Raw genomic sequence first — 20,336 nt, 5'->3', positions numbered from 1 at the left:
ATATAAACTCAGAACATGAATTAAGTGCACACACATACACACACTGCAGAAGTCCAATAATGCAGAAAGGATGTGAATCAAAATCAATTGCTTTGACCTCCATTTACGCAGAAATAACAGAAGAAGTCTCGTGGGGACAAAACGGTGGAACACGGAATTTCATTGATTGGAGTGCTAAAAAGGAAAGGTCTAAAAATAGCCCAGAGCTCCTGAGGAGATGCATCCGTCAGTCTGTGTGTAGTAGTGTTTGCTGTCATTCTGAGGAGCTGGGAGAAAGAGAGCCACACAGTTTAATGGGTTCAAATGTCCAGGGGGCCAAATCTTCATTCTGCCTGGAGGAAACTGGAGATGAAAAAGAGAGAGAAAGCTGGAGGTGGCGAGAATGAGTTTTGTAGAACAATGCCAGAGGCAGCCAGTTCATCCACTGAAGCATAAGGCTTGTGAATGTGAGAGCACAACTGTGCCCTGCAGTGTCACATGCTATACTTCATCTAAAATGATCTTAAGCAATATATATATATTTGTGTATTTTTTTATTATTTCAGTTAGTTTCAATAAATGGGTTCAGTAACATACTCAATGCATAAAGTTTTTTCATTTAATGTATTATAATTTGTGTATTTTTTTATTATTTTAGTATATATATATATATATATATATATATATATATATATATATGTTATGCATTTCAGTATATATATATACATATATATATATATATATATATATATATATATATATATATATGTATATATACATATATATACATATATATATATATATATATATATATATATATATATATATATATATATATATACATATATATATATATATATATATATATATACATACATACATATATATATATATATATATATATATATATATATATATATATATATATATATATATATATACTGAAATAATAAACAAATACACAAAATATAATACATTAAATGAAAAAATAATTACTGTTTTTTCTGAGGTATATATATATATATCCTCAATATCAGTTTCTTTTTAATTAATACTATAGTAGTTCAGTTCCCTTTACATCTTTAAGTAGCCGTTAATTTATCAATTGAATGGATGACTTATCCTCATTAATCATGCAAACATTTGCCCCCCCTGAGAGAATTGGCAGGAGCCGCCACTGTATATATATATGTATATATATATATATATATATATATATATATATATATATATATATATATATATATATATATATATATATATATAATTAAATGAATATACATTTTATAAATTGTAAGATGATTCACAGCTCAAGAATCTGTTATAGTCAAAAACAAAGGCAGCACCTCAATTAACAGTTTCCTTCACTTCTCTTGGTCTCTCTATCTCTCGCTCTCCCCATCACTCAGGCTGTCTTTGAGACAAGGACAATAACATAATTATGTGCATTTATGTATAGGCTACTGTTCCCATGGTAATACAGTGCCCTATGAGTGCACTGGAACCTGAAGAGTTTGTAGAAGGGTCTGCACTGTCTGTGAGAGAGCAAGAACATAATGACATCAACAGGGCATGCAGCATACCGATCACATTATCTCCCCATAATGCACTACAACTGATGGCTTGAGCTAATGAGGACGCGGGACTATCTCAGAGCTATAAGAGCAATAATCAATCCAGTGGTTAATAGGCCCATCAATCTTTAAAAGATCACACCCATAGTGAATTAAAAGCTGATTCCATTAACTTATCCTTTGTCTTTGAGTACTACAATCGCTGCTGCAGATATTGTAGGAAATTACAGTACTAGAGTTTTGTCTGCGAGAGAGATATAGTACATAAAGAGAAAGTTAAAACACGTGTTTTTCCATAGGCTGTCCACTAGAGGGAGTTTTAAGCATGTTTGTGTGTTTACAGGCCTGTATTTTCTGTCTTGCACCCTATTTGTATGTTTGCATCTTTAAACAGACACATTAGATGTTGCATTGCTTGGCAGGTAGTTTATACAAATAAAAATAGCTACTCGGGCTTTGCTTTTTGCAGATCTTACCTGTTGAGGTAAGATAGGTTCACTTTGGTCTGTTCTCTGGAGTTTAATTATGTTGGGCTTGAGTGGCATCCTGATAGCCCTGAGCGGCACACAGAGATAGAAACATGGGTACTAAGAGCTTTTTGAAAGCATTATACACAGCTGGATGAACATGGAGTGCACAGAACTTTTTAAACACCCAGACCTGAGCGTACACCGTCTGTTTACTCAATCACTACAGTATATGCGAATTAACTCCATCTATCTATTTATCTATGTTTACTGCAACACTTTTTGAGTCATTGAATCTCATCAAAATAGGTGTTTCCTGAATAACAAACTGCATTTTGAAATGTGCTTCCAGATGACATTTAAGTGGCAAAGAATTGACATTATCCTTCCCAGGTGGTCCAGGTTATGAACCACAGAACAGCAGGAACTCAAGCCAGAGAACATGACAGGAGGAACATTTAGGTCAGACAGTTTATCTTCCCACAGTTTTGTACACATTGTGTTTTCCATCCATGCCCGGTAGAGTGTAGAAGATAGATTCGCCGTTAATATTCTATCAAGTATGGAAGAGCTAAGCTGGGACCTCACCGTTAAGAGGTCAGGTTGCCAGATTCTCCTCAAGGGCTCATCCAAAATAAATACACTTGAAAATACGCTGAAAGCGGAACGGCCAAGAAATGGAAGAATTATTTATAGATGTATATGGCGAAAATGCACCAAGAGATGAGCCTAGGGAATGCAGGAGTCGTATTTTGTGAGCAATTCCTTGAAGAAAACATGACTAGATGCATCTTTATCACAACAAAACTCCTTATCAATAATGCAGGTATCAATATGAGCAAAAGATGAGAAAGTTTACAATGAAGAATATCTGTAATTTAAGACCACCTTCTAAGGAATTATTGTGGAGATCTGATTCTTATCTGTGTCCTTGAGAAACAAGAACATGAAATCTTGCTGAAAATCACCTGCTTTTTAGTGTGACCGTGAAGTAACGTTCCACGTGTCTGTTGGTGGTGGTAATGACAGAGAATGGACTCAGAGGCGGGAATGATTACGGGGGTAATCAGAGTAACAGGCACATGAGCTGTCAGGTGGGAACGAATGTGAGTGATCTCAAGTATGATTTATGAGCGGCAATCCAGGAGAACTAAATTATTGCCTCCACCTCTCATAAGAAAATACCATCTGGAGTGGAACATGCTGACACACTTAAATCATATTCGATCGGCCTAGGTGGTAATTAAATGTATGGACATATGCTCCTCTACATGAATATTATGGTTTATGGTGTTGTTTGGCAGACAGAAGGATTTTTTTCAAGGGTCAATGACACGATGGTCATTTTTTATCTTTTGATTTATTCACAAATTGAAAAAATTACAAATGCAGTTCATACACAGAATGACTTGAATACATCTCCTTGATGTGCATGTGTTTAATAAAATAAAATAAAAAAATTGTAATTCTATTTTTTTTATATATATAAAGTAATTTGGAATTAATTTAATAGAATTCTCAAATGCATAATCAATGACAAATAAAGGCGTCTGTCTTTTAAATGCAAATAAAGATCATTTATAAAAAAAAAAAATTAAAACATGTATATATTTACATTACAGTATATATAAATATATATATACACACACACATTTTATTTACATGTTAATTAAATACAAGTATATATATGAAACTTCTCTAGCTAATGTGATCTAAGAAAAAGTTTTGCAAGCTAAAGCAAAAGCACTAAAATATATTTTCTCCATCCATCTTAAATTTTATTTAGGGAGTAGAAACAAAAATGAATTTTTAAAAAACTGATTTTTAAAAGATGTCCTTATGTTGTCATTAACCTATTTGCAGCCTATTTAGTAACATTAAAGTTACATCAGTTCACCATGTAAACAAAAGGAAGTCATTCTATGAATATGACTGACAATATCATGTGCAAAAATGAGATGCTGATGCTGACATTTACACACATCTCTTCTGCTGAATTCACTTCTCTTTCTCTCACTTCAGATTTGAGAAGTGTGCCATCGTAAGTCAGCAGTATAACTTGGATCAGTCTTTGACAAGAACATCGCCTCGGGGTCTGACGGACTGAACTGTCGCACATTCGTCAGCCTTTCTGACTTCACTGCTTTTACAAGCTGAAAGGCACAGATGATTCATATTTCTTTAAAAACCTGCTCTAATCACCTGCTCTCACAGAATATAAATCCAAAGCACAACGCCCTCAGCAAGACATCCTTCCCTGCCGAGCAGCGTTCACAAGCTGCAACGCCATTCGTGCCTCTGAAAACAGAAAGAACATTTCTAAAAGGGTTGTAGTAGCTCTAGCCTTGAGGCGAAATAAAAGTAGAATGGGGAAGGAAAGCCTGAGAGTCAATGTCTAACTAAATCAGACCTTTTTTTTTTTTTAAAGGTTCTTATCTATCATGGTTTTGCAGCTAAAAGCACTCCGCCCTTACTCTGCCGTTTCCACTGAAGAGACGCAGAGAGGCTGAGAGAGGTAGATAAATGAGGTGAAAATAAGAAAAAAGGGAGAACAGGTAACAGAAAGGCAGAGAAATAGATTAGGAGAGAAAGGTAAATGGTTTCTTCAACTGCACGCAATTTCATGTCCTAAGGGTTGATTTGTGTCAAAACTTCAGCTTTATTTTTTTTTGCTATAAAACTGTCTTGGAATATATATATACATATATATATATATATATATATATATATATATATATATATATTACAATGACTTCATAAATTTCTTTTTGCTACTTTTGAAATGCCTTTAAGTAAAGGTTTTATTCTTTGCTCATGCATTCTTTTGCTCTCCCAGACTTTCAATCTTAAACTATAAAATATAAAATATTTTGTCATTTATATTATATTATATTATATTATATTATATTATATTATATTATATTATATTATATTATATTATATTATATTATATTATATTATATTATATTATATTATATATAAAAATCCTATCTACAGTGTGAATCTCAGCAAGGCATAGAAGTTAGACATTTTACTCCTAGCTGTTTTTAAATGTCATTTCTCACAGAATGCTATTGAACACAATACATCATTTGAGTTGTAGATATGACACTGGGGTGGAAAATTTTACCTTTGGGGGAAGAAATAATTCTCCTGTCATGCATGTATGTACTTTGTACACTAGTGTAAATGTGCCTGTGAAATATGTCTGTAGTTGATGAACCCCCCCCCAAAAAAGTCCAGAATCACATCAGGCCAAATCTAACAGCTCAAGATACTGTGCAGGGAGAAAATAAGCCCAGATGATGTCACCTTGTCATAAATAGACAGACTGAACCTGATATATTCACCTGGATAAAATGAGAAAGTGTGGATTATTTAAGTACTATTGCATTACTCCTTGGAGCTCTTTTAACTGTCATTAGTAACTCCAGAAGTCGTCTGACCAGAAGTGCTTTTACTGTATGCACTTTGAGCAATATGTATTGCATGTATAGGTAGAGACAGGTGGTTACAGATAACAGAGAGATGATTGATTTGACTATAACTTTTGATTCAGGCAGCATCGCCACAGTAACAAGCGGGAAAAATATAATTTTCTTTTGAGTGATTTGTTCCAATCTGATTTGACAGGGAGTGTGACAAGACTCTCTAAGGACTGACTCTCATCTCCTAACCTGTCCACTTCTCCTTCATCTTTCACAGCTTTTTTCCTTGCTGTTCCCTAAAATAAAATGTTGTTGCTCAAAGGTTTCTCTAATATAGCTCATCATACATAACTGAGTTCTCAGTCAGCACTTTGTCATAAAATTCCCTGAAAACACACACAGATGAGCAGAGCCATTACTGATTCCAAATTACATGACAAAATTGTTGTTAGTAACATAATCTATTACATTAAGCATTTTAGGTATAATCAGACTACTTTTAGATTAATTTTGGCCTTTCTCATTTATCACATTGATTTAAATAGGATACACATATACCATATTAATATATAAAAATACAAACACTACGAAAAATTTCCTTCATTGTTATTAACAACATAAAGTGCATTAAACATTACATTACGTCAAGCTTTCCCAAAATGGGGATTGAGAACTGCAGGGGGTTTGTGATTTTAACAAAAAAGCTTATAATTGGTTTAATCATTAAAATATTAAATTAAAATAATTAATTTTAAAATCAATCAAAATAAAACACGTACTAAAAAATTATACATAGTTTACCTATGTCATGTGACGATAACTAACCAACTAGAACAACTATTTCATTATTATAATATTTTAAAATCTCAGGGGTTCTTCAAGTAAATATATAAGGTGAAAGAAGTTCAGATGACTAAACAAGTTTGTGATTTTTAATTTTAATTTAATAATTTTAAATGTACAGTATCTTAATGTGTTTGCCTTCCAAAGACATAGAAATACATGGTTAAATAACCTACTGAGTAATAATTCTAATAAAAATGAATGTGTTCATCAATAGTTGATGCAATATTGAAAAAAAACTTCTTAAAACCTGAAATTATTATTATCATTATTATTTTTTTTTTTTGTAAATTCAGTGGGCAAATGCTGTGTCTTCCACAAAACTCAAAGACTTTCTGAGTTTATATAAGTGGTAGGCTATTTTAGAAAATAATAGTGAAAAGATGAAAAAGAGGAATTAGTGTGTAAATAATATGTAATATGTAATGTAATAAAAAAGTTACTGTGATCTGATTATGAGTATTTTAAAATGTTATTTAATCTAATTGCAAATTCTTTATATTAGGAATCTGATTACATAATCCAGATCACATGTAATCAATTACAACTCAGCTCTGCAAATGAGTCAGATGCTGACAAGCAGAGAGCATAATTTGGTTTTGGAATTATCTGATGAGAAATACCACAAAAGAACCAAACAAGATGATGAGGATATCTCAATTGTGATTTTTCTTTCCTATGGGGGCTCTATCAAATAAAGTGCGAGTATTAATATCAGGATCATCATAGTCTCAGTGGTTCACTGCAGTTGTGTTGGTGGTTGCTGTGGTGATTGTTGCTGTGGTGACCATGTCCGGTCCCCCACGAAGGGCTCGTGTTAGGAGGCCTTTCCATTAGCTGCTATAATGAGGCATTTTTCTCCTCTCAGTGGTCATACGCCCACCCCCCATAACACGACGCCTACAAACACGGTGTTCACAGACACATTTGTTAAGGCATGAAACTGTTGATCATGTTGACGAGACTGATCAGTCACTGTGTTCCCAAAAACACGAACACACAACTACAGAACACTTACAGAATTTTGCGAGTATTAAACTGGAACCCCTTGTTCCACAGTTTGTCATTTCTAACTTTTAATGACTTAAAAGCATGATGGATTCTCTGCCGTTTGTTTGTGCGAATCGGATTGACAATTAAAGTGTCTCTGGTTGAGGCTGATGCGTTTAGATAATGCTTGACAATCTCTGATTCAGTCTCACAGAAGAACACCGTATGTCGCAAAGATTGCTCAAACAGTACATCGAGTTCTTAGATGTTATTCTAAAATTGCTTTGGAGAAGTAAAATTAGATAAAATGATTAATTGTCCTTCAGCTTATTTTTCAGAACAATGAAAATTATATTACATACAGTGACTGACTGTATGTTTAAATGTGTTTTTTTCCTCCAGTTTTAAGCATGTTAGACAGGATCCTGGTCACAGTAAACAAGGAAATATAAATGTAATAGTTAACACGAAATATGTCCATTGTATTTCTTTTGCTTTATCATTTAATTCATGAATTTCCCAAATTTCAAGCTATCCTAACAGGAGTTGATGGGCATTTTTTAAGCACGTTTCATAAATGAATTGTATTCTGAAGCACAGTATAAAAACTTAAATGAGATATTTGTAAAAAAAAAAAAAAAAAAAAAAACACGGATCAAAATCACATAACACTTACAGATATCTACAAGTTATTGGTGTTACTCTGGCAATCTGGGATTGTAAGATGGTGGGTTGTTCTAAGGTGACTGAAACCCTGCAAAAGGAGGTTTTACAGATGAAGGTCAAAGGGATGACCCTTTTAGCCATTGCAATGCTTTACAATGTCACTAACTCATTCAAGTTCCCCCAAAAGGCTGGTCATGCACATAACACAAATTGCACGACAGGATAATGAAAAGACTCTCAATGAGAAATCGGTTCAACACTGCAGCTGGAATTGCTTGCCAGTTCAGCAATGAACAGTATAAAGATTTGTCTCTGCATGTTTAAGAGAAGTAGGACTGAAAGAATCAAAAGTTAGGCTCACTTTATTCTTGCATAGCCAGACCTTCAAGGCAGCTTTCATTGGCCAAAGCCCGACCGACATGTCAAACAACCTATCACAGTTCGTTTCGTTCATCGTCATGTTTCAAGGCGTGGAAATGTCGCCACAATAACAGACCGGTGTGTAAAACTCTCTAACATATTTTAAAGATCCTATGATGTAAACTTCAATTATTTTGCATACTTTTGAAAATCCAGCATTTAGTTGAGCCTGATAGGTGCTCGTCGTCACAGTTGTAAAACGGCGGCTTTCTTCTTTCGTGAGGAGGTTTGGTGTCACGGTATCTATGTTTCCAGGCGGAACATTAAAGAATGCGGCACACACGTCTCGTGGAAATCCTGTAGAATTCAACCAATCCGATGATGACTTCGACACTTCCTGAAGTGTTACCACTTTTGTGTCCCATGTGCATCTGACGTTTAGCCAACGGTCTGTGGGCGTCTGTGGGCGGCTGAGGCTGAGACTAGGTTCACCTTTGCTGAGGAGAATGTTGTGTGAAGAAAAGTGAACTGGTCCAAAGTTAATTTTGGTGATGTGAGCAAGTTTTATTTATTGGGTCTGATGGGAATCGTTTTGTTTGGCATCAAAATGAGGAAATACTGAAGCCCAATAACGTAAAGAAGTCAGTGAAAGATGGAGGAGGAAGTGTTATAGTTTGGAGGATGTTTTCTGGAGCAGGAATCAGACCTTCTTATACAGCTACATAGCAGAGTGAATGTACGTAAATGTTTATCAGAACCTTCAGCAACATGTGGTTCCTTCCCTGTGTTCATTGCCCAATCAGCCAGCAATTTTCATGCAGGACACTGCCCACTGTTAAACAGTAAAACGAGTAAAGCAGTTCCTTGAAGCTAAGAACATTGAAATAATGAAATGGCCAGGCCAGGGTCCTGATCTAAACCTGACTGAAAATCTCTTGAAAATCCTTGGTGACAAAGTTATGGTAAAAACCCCACTACAGTCACTGCAATGTGGAAGTGACGACCAAGAAGAAGAGTGGACCAAGATCACACCAGAGCAGTGTGAGAGACTAGTGAGATCCTGTGGCCACAGATGCACTGAAGTCATTCAAAGGAAGGGCCTGTACATTATTAATTTCGGACAATTGTAACCCTTCAAAATTTTAGTTGTAATCTTTGTGATTTTGAGCAATGAAGATTAAAAATATTTCAGAAAAAAATCAAGTAAAAATCAAGTATTTATAGACTATCCTCTAACTTTGATCTCCAGTGTATAGATGCACATGTACTGTATATACTGTATGTGTGTTTGCATACATAGTAAAAACAACATATATAAATAAATATATATTAAATAGTAAAAATGTATTACTTTACTTAATTATATTTTTAGTGAAAAACTTCTATGAAAGTAACAGAAATTCACTGGTCATTGTTTATTTTGTTTTTATTTAATTTATCTCACTGTTAAATCAAATCTAATTTGTCTCATTGCTGTCTAGGAGTAACAACAGAGATATTAAAGAGAAATATAGACAGAGAGCTTGTAAGATAAGAGATGTTAAAGAGATATACAGATAGATAGCTTGAAAGAATTTCTTTAACAAATCTTTACAGCAACGGGCATCTCCCATCTTAGAAGAGAAGGTGTTGAAGGTTACATTTCAGACCTTCTCAACTATCTTTAAGATGCAGACCAAAATTTATCAAACTTGACGCCTATAACCGAGTTCCACTTTGTTGTGTTTTTCTGGGCTATTGAGCATCGTCGACAGCAGAAAGCCTTGAGAACTTGATTATTGTGTGCTTTGAAGGCAGAGCTGAGCAAGGAGGCAAGTAGAAGTGTGAGTCACGCTGTTCCATAGAATCAAACACCTACACACAGACCCACAAAGACAGCCACTGGTGTGACGACACACAGGAATTTAAAATGAAAAGCCTGATGACCTCAGCCTTGGCAGTGTTTGCAGCTGGTGTGAAATAACGTGGCAGGCAGTGGGCGACGGGGCCGTGTGTGCCCACTCACTTGAAAGAAGAGGCACAACAGAAGACCATCTCTCTGTATCTTTTTCCTTCTTTCACATGTAGCAGCACTGCAGTGTGCCAGACTCTCCAAACCCCAGTTATTTTCGTGCTGAGAAATACTGATGACATATATTATCTGGATTATGTCAGGTTTATTGATTTATACACTTAACTGTGCCAGAAAAGCTTGTACTGTGTCTTAAAAAATACTAATGTAACATAATATTGATGAAGTAAAGTAAACAATGTGAAGGAGATCTGTTTAGATAATAGATTTAATAAATGAACACACACACACACAAACACACAAAATAGTACTTTAAGTTCACTTGTAAAAACGTTTCTGTTTTACATTCTTTCATAATTTAATACAGAAATGACAAATTATATTATTAGCATATCTAATGGAAGTTTCCAACTGTTACCTTCAAGATTAAAAGTTGCAATTACCTTTCATTTTAATACAATATCTTATATTTTCATTTCACAATGTGCCTAAATATCTTGCAGCTTGTTTCTCGTAAACTGTGCCTATATTTTATATGTTATATATATATGTATATGTTATTATTTTTTGCAACTGCAATTTATTTCACATAATTGTGACTTTATAATAAAGTGATCTCAACATTTTATAATAATGCAATCCCTCATAGTGCAACTTTGTCACATTACGTTTTTGAAATGCGACTTCATTTCTTGTGTTTGTGACTTTATATCTATAATAATCAAATCTTTATATTGTGCAGTTGTGACTTCACGTCTCGCAAATGTATCTCTTGTTTTATCTTTTACACAATTACCTCTCTTGCCAGTAGTGAATTCCACCAACAGATACAGAGATAATGATGCACCGAGTATGAATTCCCTGAAAAGCTTTTAGAGCAATTCTCACAAACCTGACACCAAAACCATTCCAAGAGATGAACAAAAACATACAAAGTAAGAAAGAGAAATTGTAATGTACAAGCACAGTATAGTGTCAGTGTGTGTGTGTAAGACTGGATGTGCTGAGTCATTGTGTAAGAATAGATCTCCCTCTCTCTCTGTGCTTCAGTTGTAGTTTTTCTCCATTAAAAAAAATGACAGTTTGAAGTAATGGTGAATAATGCAGAAGCAACGGCACATTATGTACAGAAGTATGATTCAAATAGTTTATTATTCATTTTGTGCATGTGTGTGTGAGGGACGTAGCTGAATCATTTACATATTTAACTTATCCAATTAAAACAGTAGAACTACTCATAATCTAACACATTCTGGTTTAGAATTAACACATTCATTTAGTTAAGAAGGAAAAGTTTGGTCAATTCCGTCATTTAGTCACCAGAAAGTCCAAGATTATCATCAAATAATGACTTGAATTTCTGTATTTTATTGACTTAATGTTATAATATGGCTTTAGAACACTTGAAACACAGCTCATGAGTAAATCGACTACTTTTATAATCCTGTCATGGTGCTTTAATGTGTTTGTTTGCTATGTATTGTCAAAACAGTATATTCTTGTGTTCTACAGAATACTGAACATACAGGTTTCTAGCAACATAAGTATTATGACATTTTTGAGTGAAATACCTTTGTATGTGCTTCTTGCTGGATCATGTTACAGTAATGTTTCCTCTCAGAAAAGCCCTAGAGCTATTCCACGCAGCCATCCATCTTTTCATCCATCCATCGTCTCGTTTTTCCTCTGTAATGCTCATGTTCATCGACTCACTCAGACAGTCCCTTTGGGAACTTTGTCCTCCGAACAAACCTGAATTAATCATAGGACAATAAGACAGTGAATTATTAGCCTGACTTAAAGGTTCTGGAAAGAAAGTGAATTACAGTGATGAATGGCTTGATTCGATACGTCTTATTGTAGCTCAAACTGGATAGCTTTAGTCTACACACTCTCTGTCCCTGTGCAATAAACTAAATGGTACATAATCTGTAATATCCCACACAATCATGCACTGCTTTTTATCTTGCTTATTAACTAATTAGTCATTAATTGCTTTCTGTTAATGGACCCTGATTTCTGGCCCCTCCTGGGACAGTGGATTACCTTTTCATGCTCTGGGCTCATTCTTTTACAAATGTGGCACTTAAACAAGGACATCAATGAGCTGGAGAGTAACTCTTTCGAATACAGTATATAACATTTATAATGCCACCACCAAATTAGCTTAAGGCAATTTGCACGCAGTGTTGAGTGGAAAGATGTCTTGCTACAGGAAAGTAAATTGCTCAGATTGGGATTTTTTTTTTTACATGGCAGTGTAAATTAAAGACAAGAAAATGTATTAATTTATTTTTTTATGAATTAAACATATATACATATTAAAAAAAAATCTAAATTGCATCGTGGATTACACGGCAACCCATTCGCAAATTCTGTAATAATTTTCCGACCATATGATTTTATTTACTTATTTTAAATGAAATGTATTCATATATTGATATGTGTTAAATAAATACAATTTTAATTACAATTAAAATTTTGATTGACAGACCTAAAATTGGTACCAAATGGCCTATTAATGAAAGAGTTTGGGATGAAATGGAACACCAAAACAAAAAGAAGACAAATTACTTAAAAATTTATTGGTTTTGCCAATGGTTTTGCCATTAAATATTGAACTACTACCTATAGATGTGGTGTTTAGGTGTCCATATATGTTTAGCTATGTATTGTTTCTAATATCTAAGCTATGCTTATATAGACCGTAATTAAAAAAGAGAAGGACAGAGAAGATAAAGACACTCTTTGGCTCAGTGGTCCAGTGTTCCCAGCGCTACTTGCACAGATGTCTCAATCTCCCTCTAAATTACTGTTTTGCCTCCGCTGAGCTAAATCTAGCTCCCTGACAAATGAAAGCATTCCCATTATTATAAACAACTTTTACTGCACTTTTTCAAACTATGCCTCTGCTGATGTTTTTGCTTTAAACTGCAGAGCCAGGAAAACAAAACAAATATTAGAAACATAAGTCTGAGCTGAACAGTGAAGAAAAATTCAGAGTGTACAGAAAGAGAAGAAGTGCTGAATGTACGATTACTGTGGGTGGGTACAGAAGGCTCTCATTATTCAGTTCAACATATGTGTTTAGAAGATAGGCGCCTAAAAATCCATAAATATTTGTGTGAAAATGCTAGTCCTTGGAAATGCGGTGTGCAGTGATCTATAGCATGTCAATGCACAATGTATCTGTGTTACGCTTCACTCCAATCTTAACCCTTAACTCGCCTTTAATATATATATACTTGAGGGTCACATTTGTCTAAAGTTGGAGGTGGTTGGACACCGAATATGTAGGACGTGTCTCCCTTTCGCTCCGCGAGTTTGTGTTTATTTTAACTCTTTAATACAGTTTCTTTTCACTAAGTTGGCTGTTGCAAAATTGTGACAATTACTTGGTCAGTTTCGGTGTGTTTTGGGGGAATTTCAACTGACAATGGCAGCTGCACGTGGAAACTCGGCTCGTACAGGCCGTGCTAATAAGGCTTCTCCCACGACTGAGCCTGCATCTCCGCCGAAGTTAGTCACGGACCCCGAGTGTGCACCCAATTTGGATCACCTCCGGGCTATGTTAGATCAGTTGAAAGGGGATATTTGCGGCAAAATAGACTCGCTGTCATGCGAGCTTTGAGCGGACATTTCTTCGGTAAGAAAGGAGCTTAGACACGCAATTGAACCGATACAACAAAAACTCAGCTCCCATGATCAAGTTATTACGGAGTTGCAGCGCGCGTGCACTGACCACAGTGACCTGCTAACTTCACTGGATTCAACAGTTTCCACGCTGAAAGCCGAGGTTAAACAGCTGACTGATAAGTGTGAAGACCTGGAGGGTAGAGCATGATAGGTGTGCCGGAGGGGGCCGAAGGTGGGCGCCCTACTGAATTTATTGCCCAGCTGCTGATGGACTCCCTCGGCTTGGAGGAGTTGCCCCTGCACGATCGGGCGCATCACACTCTCCGATCCAAGCCCAGTGATGGTAAACCACCCCGACCCTTTGTGATTCGTGTGCACTTTTTTCACATGAGGAATGACATTTTACGATGGGCCAGCGAGGCCCCTCTTCTCCACCAAGGTAAAAGACTATTTCACTTTCCTGACTATACTTCGTCAGTTGCAAAGAAACGTGCTGCATTCACGGACATTAAACGTTTGTTACATTCGTGTCCTGGTGTGAAGTTTGGATTTGATGTTTCCTGCGATTTTGAAGATCACTCTTCCCGGTGAAGCTACACACAACTTTGAGGACCCAGCCACTGCAATGGACTTTTTCAAGGTGAACTTAAAGTCTGGTGTCTCTTCTGGAGCTACAATTTGAAAGCGGCTGGCAGTCTGTTTGGTAAACTGGGGGTTAATTTAACCCGTTTTCTGTTGGTAAACTGCACTGCTTTAGGTTTGTGTCACTTGGACTTGAGTCACTTTTCATATTTTGATACTGTGTTTGTTTATATATTTATTTTATGCTTTATTACAACTCGCATGAGCACTACTGGTTTGTGCTGTTAATGGAGCGTGTTAGGATGTTTTTGTTGGTTTGTAGGATTTGCTCGCGTCTTGTTTGGGAAGACGCTTCAGCTCGTGGGGTGGTGAGTGGGGGTGTGGGAAGTTCTCTCTTTTTCTCTCGCTGTGTGTTTTGTGTTTTGGTTAGTCAGGTTGCCCATGTTTTAATTTATTTCTGTGACTGTTACATTCATACATTCCATGCTGCAGTGTATACTAATACTTGACTAGCATGCAGCAGTCTAGGATGCCACGACATTCAGGGACAGGACTCAAATTTGTTAGCTGAAACTGTAATGGTTTAAATCAGCCTATTAAACGTAGCAAAGTTCTTCACCATCTTCAACAATTAGGTGCCCATATTGTTTTCCTTCAAGAGACTCACTTAAAATCTTCCAGCCATATCAGATTAAAGGGGAGGTGGGTCAGTCAAGTATTTCATTCTAGTTTTAATTTTAAATCTAGGGGTGTTGCAATTTTGATTCACAAATCGGTTCCTTTTGTGTGCTCTAATGTAATAGCTGACCCAAATGGGAGGTTTGTGTTTGTAACGGGACAGCTATATAGTAATTCTGTGATTCTGGCCAATGTGTATGGTCCAAACTGGGACGAAGACAATTTTTTCCATCAATTGTTCACCAAATTACCTGACATGTCCACACATCTACTTATTATGGGGGGTGACTTCAACTGTTGGCTTAATCCTGTATTAGATTGTTCTTCTACTAGACCAGGTGTGCCCTCGAGGTCTTCTAAGACCATTTTATCCTTTATGGATGAGTTCTCAGTCTCTGATCCATGGTGCTTTATTAATCTGGTAAAATGTATTCTTTTTTTCTCATGTACATCACTCCTTTTCTCGTATTGATTATTTTCTCCTGGACAACCGTTTTCTCCATTCTGTTCAGTCTTGCTCTTATGATACTATTCTAATATCAGATCCAGGGCCGTGCACAGACCTTTTGAGGGGCATGTGCTGAAACTGAAAAAGGGCACCCCCATCCCTTTTTTTAATATCAATTATATATATTCTCTTTTTTAGCTATTCTGTTTGGTTTTATAAGCTAATTTGTATTATTTGGTTAACATGATTATGAATGACATTGAGAAGAGGGGAAGGTGAGCAATGAGTCAAGTATTTTTGACAAACTTTTTTGAAATATAATTTAAGTAATTATGTCCAACTCAATTCCAGATTATAAGAAACTATAGCCATACCGTTACTATAACATATCCAACATGTATCCGCCTACCTGGCAAAAATTTGATACTGTGGTGGACAGTGTTGGGAAGGTTACTTTGGAAATGTAATAGGTTACAGATTACAAGTTACCCTGTTTAAAATGTAATAGTAGTGTAACTTTTTCAATTACTTTATTAAAGTAATGTAACTAATTACTTTTGAGTACTTTTGATTACTTTCTAAATTTGTGAAAATTAAAGAATAATAAATAAAAGCATATACATCAACTTAAATACAGATATCTAATAAGCATGTGACGTATTCTGTGTAATAAACTCCTGAAACATTGGTGTTTTTTTTAAACTGCTGTCTCTGTATATGATGATAGTTTTCTCAAAATAAGTAAAATGCACATGAAGTGACAGAGCAGTTCTAGAAATTATATTTATGTGTTCGTGTACTCCTATATTGAGGCAGCAGAGGTTGAAAACACTGCGAGCTTCAGTAGGCCTATGTGTAGAAAATGAAACCATGTCTTTGCCATTAATTTACTGGAGGGGCGGACTGGGAAAAAAATTCATACTGGAAAATTCAAACTCACACAAACAAATTCATGGACAAAACTATTTTTTTGTATGGACCTGACATAAAAAAGGTTTAAATCTTTAATTTGGGGACATGCAAAATAATTAAAAGTTCTCTCCTGAACTGCACCTTCACTTCCATTTTTCTCTTCAGTCTCTTTATTTTGCCCTGTTATCCATCTCTCTCGTGACTTTAATACTCAAGATTGAACAAAACTATACTTTACAATACAATACTCTACAATACTACAATATCTTTATAGAAAAATCCTAATACTGTACACGAGTCATGTTTTTCCCTTACAAAAATTTACCATGCTCTTATTAGCCTATATAAAAGTAAAATAACCTTGTTTTTTTTTGCAAATGGATTTGTATTTATTTTTAAATAAATACATTTGTAAAATAATTTTACATTTTTGGTTACCACAGTTAAACAATAGTAACCATTTTCCCTGGGTTTATAGTTAAATATTAAAATGTTAATTTTCGTAAGGGTTGTGTTGTTGTCTGTCGTAGCTCCCCCTAAACCTATAAAAAAAATCTGATTTTTTTTCAGCTAAATTACTACTGTAACATTACAACAGATAATAATGATGTCCTTTATATAGTATTTTGAGTGATGACCGATGAGCAACGTGCTGCTGCTTGATTAAATAAATTAAAAAACAAAGACAAAAAAGCATCTTTACAGATGAAACTGACCTGAAACCCTGAACAGGAGTTCTGCTTCTCTGCTCCAGCAGTCCACTCTCTCTCTCTCTCTCTCTCGCATTGATTACTCTGAGTCTAATCCAAACCGTTTTGCGGAGGCGCGGAGAGCGCGCGAGTCATGACTTATTAGAGATTTAATTATCAAATGGCGGATTCGCAAATGATCGCTTTAGTACATTCGGCAGGCAATTATACAATAATGATATTAAATAGTGGGGCAAAATCGGCTGCCAGGCCACCGGGAATTGTCCCGGTTCTCCCGGTGTCCAGTCCGCACCTGATTTCCACAGACACGCAGAATGTGCAAGTCATATATTGCATTTTTGGGGCTTTATATTCACAGACACTAGTCGATGTCATGTTTTGATTCAAGTGTACTGACCTACTTTTGATTTAGTCATCCAAAATGTGGCATATTCCGTCCGCGTTAGGCATTTCGTTTTTATGACTGGATTTTACGAACCAGACTGTATTTCCGCATCCCTGAAATTATTAGGGCGGTATGTCTCAGAATAGTCAGTGCAATTTGGGAAATAAATCAGTTAAATCTGTATGTGGATGTGTGTAAATATTCAAATGTAATCCCCTTTGTAATCGTTAAAAATTTCATAAGTAACTGTAATTTAATTACTCATTTTTTCTTAGTAACTGTAACTAATTACAGTTACAATAATTTTGTAATTAAATTACGTAACGCCGTTACATGTAACTAGTTACTCCCCAACACTGGTGGTGGACCAGGGATGTTGGTCTCTTGAAGGTCTCTTATTCACTACACTTTCCCTAAAATAAGCCAGCAATGAAAAAATAAATAAAAATAGTGTGAAAAGTACAGTTGCAGTGAAAAGCACTTCTGAAGGATCACGTGACACTGAAGAGTACTGAACTGGAGTAATGATGCTGAAAATTCAGCTTTGATCACAAAAATAAATTACATTTTAAAATATATTCAAATAGAAAACACTTATTTAAAATTGTAAAAATATTACACAATATTACTGTTTTTGCTGTATTTTGGATCAAATAAATGAAGCCTTGAAATGAATCATGAATTACATTCTGCATGATAAAATATAAAGATTTCACAGTGATCTTCTGTAATTTTTTTTTTGTTACTACTACATTACTGTAGTAAAACCATGTATTACTACATTTTATACATGTGAAGACGAGCAGAGAGTATACCATAACACGATTAGCCTAAATGTTAATAAATTAAGTGTATCAGCAATCATAAATCAAAGAAGAAATTTCTTAGAAATATATGTTATCTACGTGACGAGGATCACTCGTCGCTTTGTGTAAGTTCCAGTACGACACAGCGCGGGGGCGCACCTGTTATGGTTTTCCGATGGTAAAAACAAATTATATGTTGTTGTATTACTTATCAACAGAGGTGGAAAGTAACGAATTACATTTACTCGCGTTACTGTAATTGAGTAGCTTTTTTGTGTACTAATACTTTTTAAAGTAATTTTTTAAATCTGTAATTTTACTTTTACTTAAGTATATTTTGTTTGAAGTATTGTACTTCGCTACATTTTGAAACACATTAATTACTGAGTAAAAAAAATAAAAATAAAAAATCGCTCCCTAGAAACTACGTCAGTAAATAATGGGCAGGAGGGCAAACTGGCGCTAAAATCACAAGAAAGATGCAGACGGACAAAACAGGCGTTAGTGGTGCAGACACCGCTGAAAACGAAACCCCGTCATATTCTGCAGTTGAACTCGAAGGAAATGAAGTGAACCCCTGGTCATATGTATGCTCTATTATGCAGTGTAAGCTGTACTTGCCTAGGAAGACCAAACTAGCAGCTTATAAAATCTCGACAAAACATCAACCCTGCGCAAGAATTTAGAGGTAAGCTAAATAATTGCATCGTTGCATTGGTGGTTAAAATGAAGCTTTGACATTTTAGCAAGAGGTTTTGCACAAATTAGCTAAAAAGACCGTGGTGAGGAGTGTGCTATTTTTGTTTTAATGATGTGCGCGCGCATTTATAGTGCGTTCTTTCACTGTGTGATTCAGTCTCCTAAAATGCATTTAGAATGATCACAAAATTGAAGATATAGGGGCAGAAAATTCACATATTTATATAATTTCATATATTAAATCAAAATCACACAAAGAATGCCATCGTTTCCTCCAAAAATCATCATGAATATATACATACATATATATAACAGTTCAGTAAACAAGTTAATTAAGAGACTTGCGTTTTAGACACCATATTGCCTTTTTAGCTCTATTTCTACAACAGAAAATAATTCCAAACACAGCCACCAAAGCACAGTTTTGCGTCTCTGAGCAACGTGACAGTGTTTCGTTCCTGAATGAATCAACCGTTTAAATGATTCGACTCACTTATTAACAGTGACTTGCTGACACATATTGGCCATTTTAATTTTACATTTAAAGTATCTTTTGATTTTTTTTTAAATAATTAATTTCTTATCATTTCAAATGAGTATTCAACATTTTATGTCTTGTATATCAAAACATTATTCATGCATTGGTAACTGCAGGTTAAATGCATTCTTGTCCTGCACTAAACAGTGTAATACATCTAAATGCCACTTCCAATGAATCTTCTGCATTTCCTCTGCATTAAAAGATGAGTTTATTGATACTGATTTGCCTGGTAACAGCCCAAATGTTTTATTATTCTAAATAACTGATTCCTTTAATTAAAAACAACTAGTTTGAGATTAATAGACCTATCCCAGGGGTGTCAACCTCTGTTCCTGGAGGACCATAGCCCTAACCCTGCTCCAGCACACATATCATGTAGTTTTCAAATAAACCTAATTGATTAGATTAGCTGGATCAGGTGTGTTTAATTAGGGTTATATCTAAACTGTGCAGGACTGTGGCCCTCCAGGAACTGAGTTTGACACCCTTGGCCTGTCCCATTTTTGACTCCCTCCAACTGTTAAAATGTAACTAAGTAATTTTTACTCTGAGTAAAGTTTAAATGAGCTACTTTTTACTTTTACTTGAGTAGATTTTTAGACTGGTACTTTTACCTGTACT

The 20,336-nt window shown here is 35.2% G+C and overlaps 1 long non-coding RNA gene across 1 annotated transcript in view; it reads right to left on the bottom strand.

Annotated features, from left to right (window-relative positions):
* Positions 1–11,170: 11,170 nt before the first annotated feature.
* The window catches only part of LOC132116165 (uncharacterized), a 19,442-nt gene continuing 10,276 nt past the window's right edge, over positions 11,171–20,336 (bottom strand). Inside the window, exon 3 of the long non-coding RNA XR_009425603.1 lies at positions 11,171–12,070. This is a non-coding gene — a long non-coding RNA (uncharacterized LOC132116165). The remainder of the gene's footprint in view (positions 12,071–20,336) is intronic.

This window comes from Carassius carassius, chromosome 35 (genome assembly GCF_963082965.1).
Source record: "Carassius carassius chromosome 35, fCarCar2.1, whole genome shotgun sequence".
NCBI lineage: Eukaryota > Metazoa > Chordata > Actinopteri > Cypriniformes > Cyprinidae > Carassius > Carassius carassius.
Note: the sequence above shows the minus strand (reverse complement) of the source record. Positions and strands in the feature narration are given on the sequence as shown.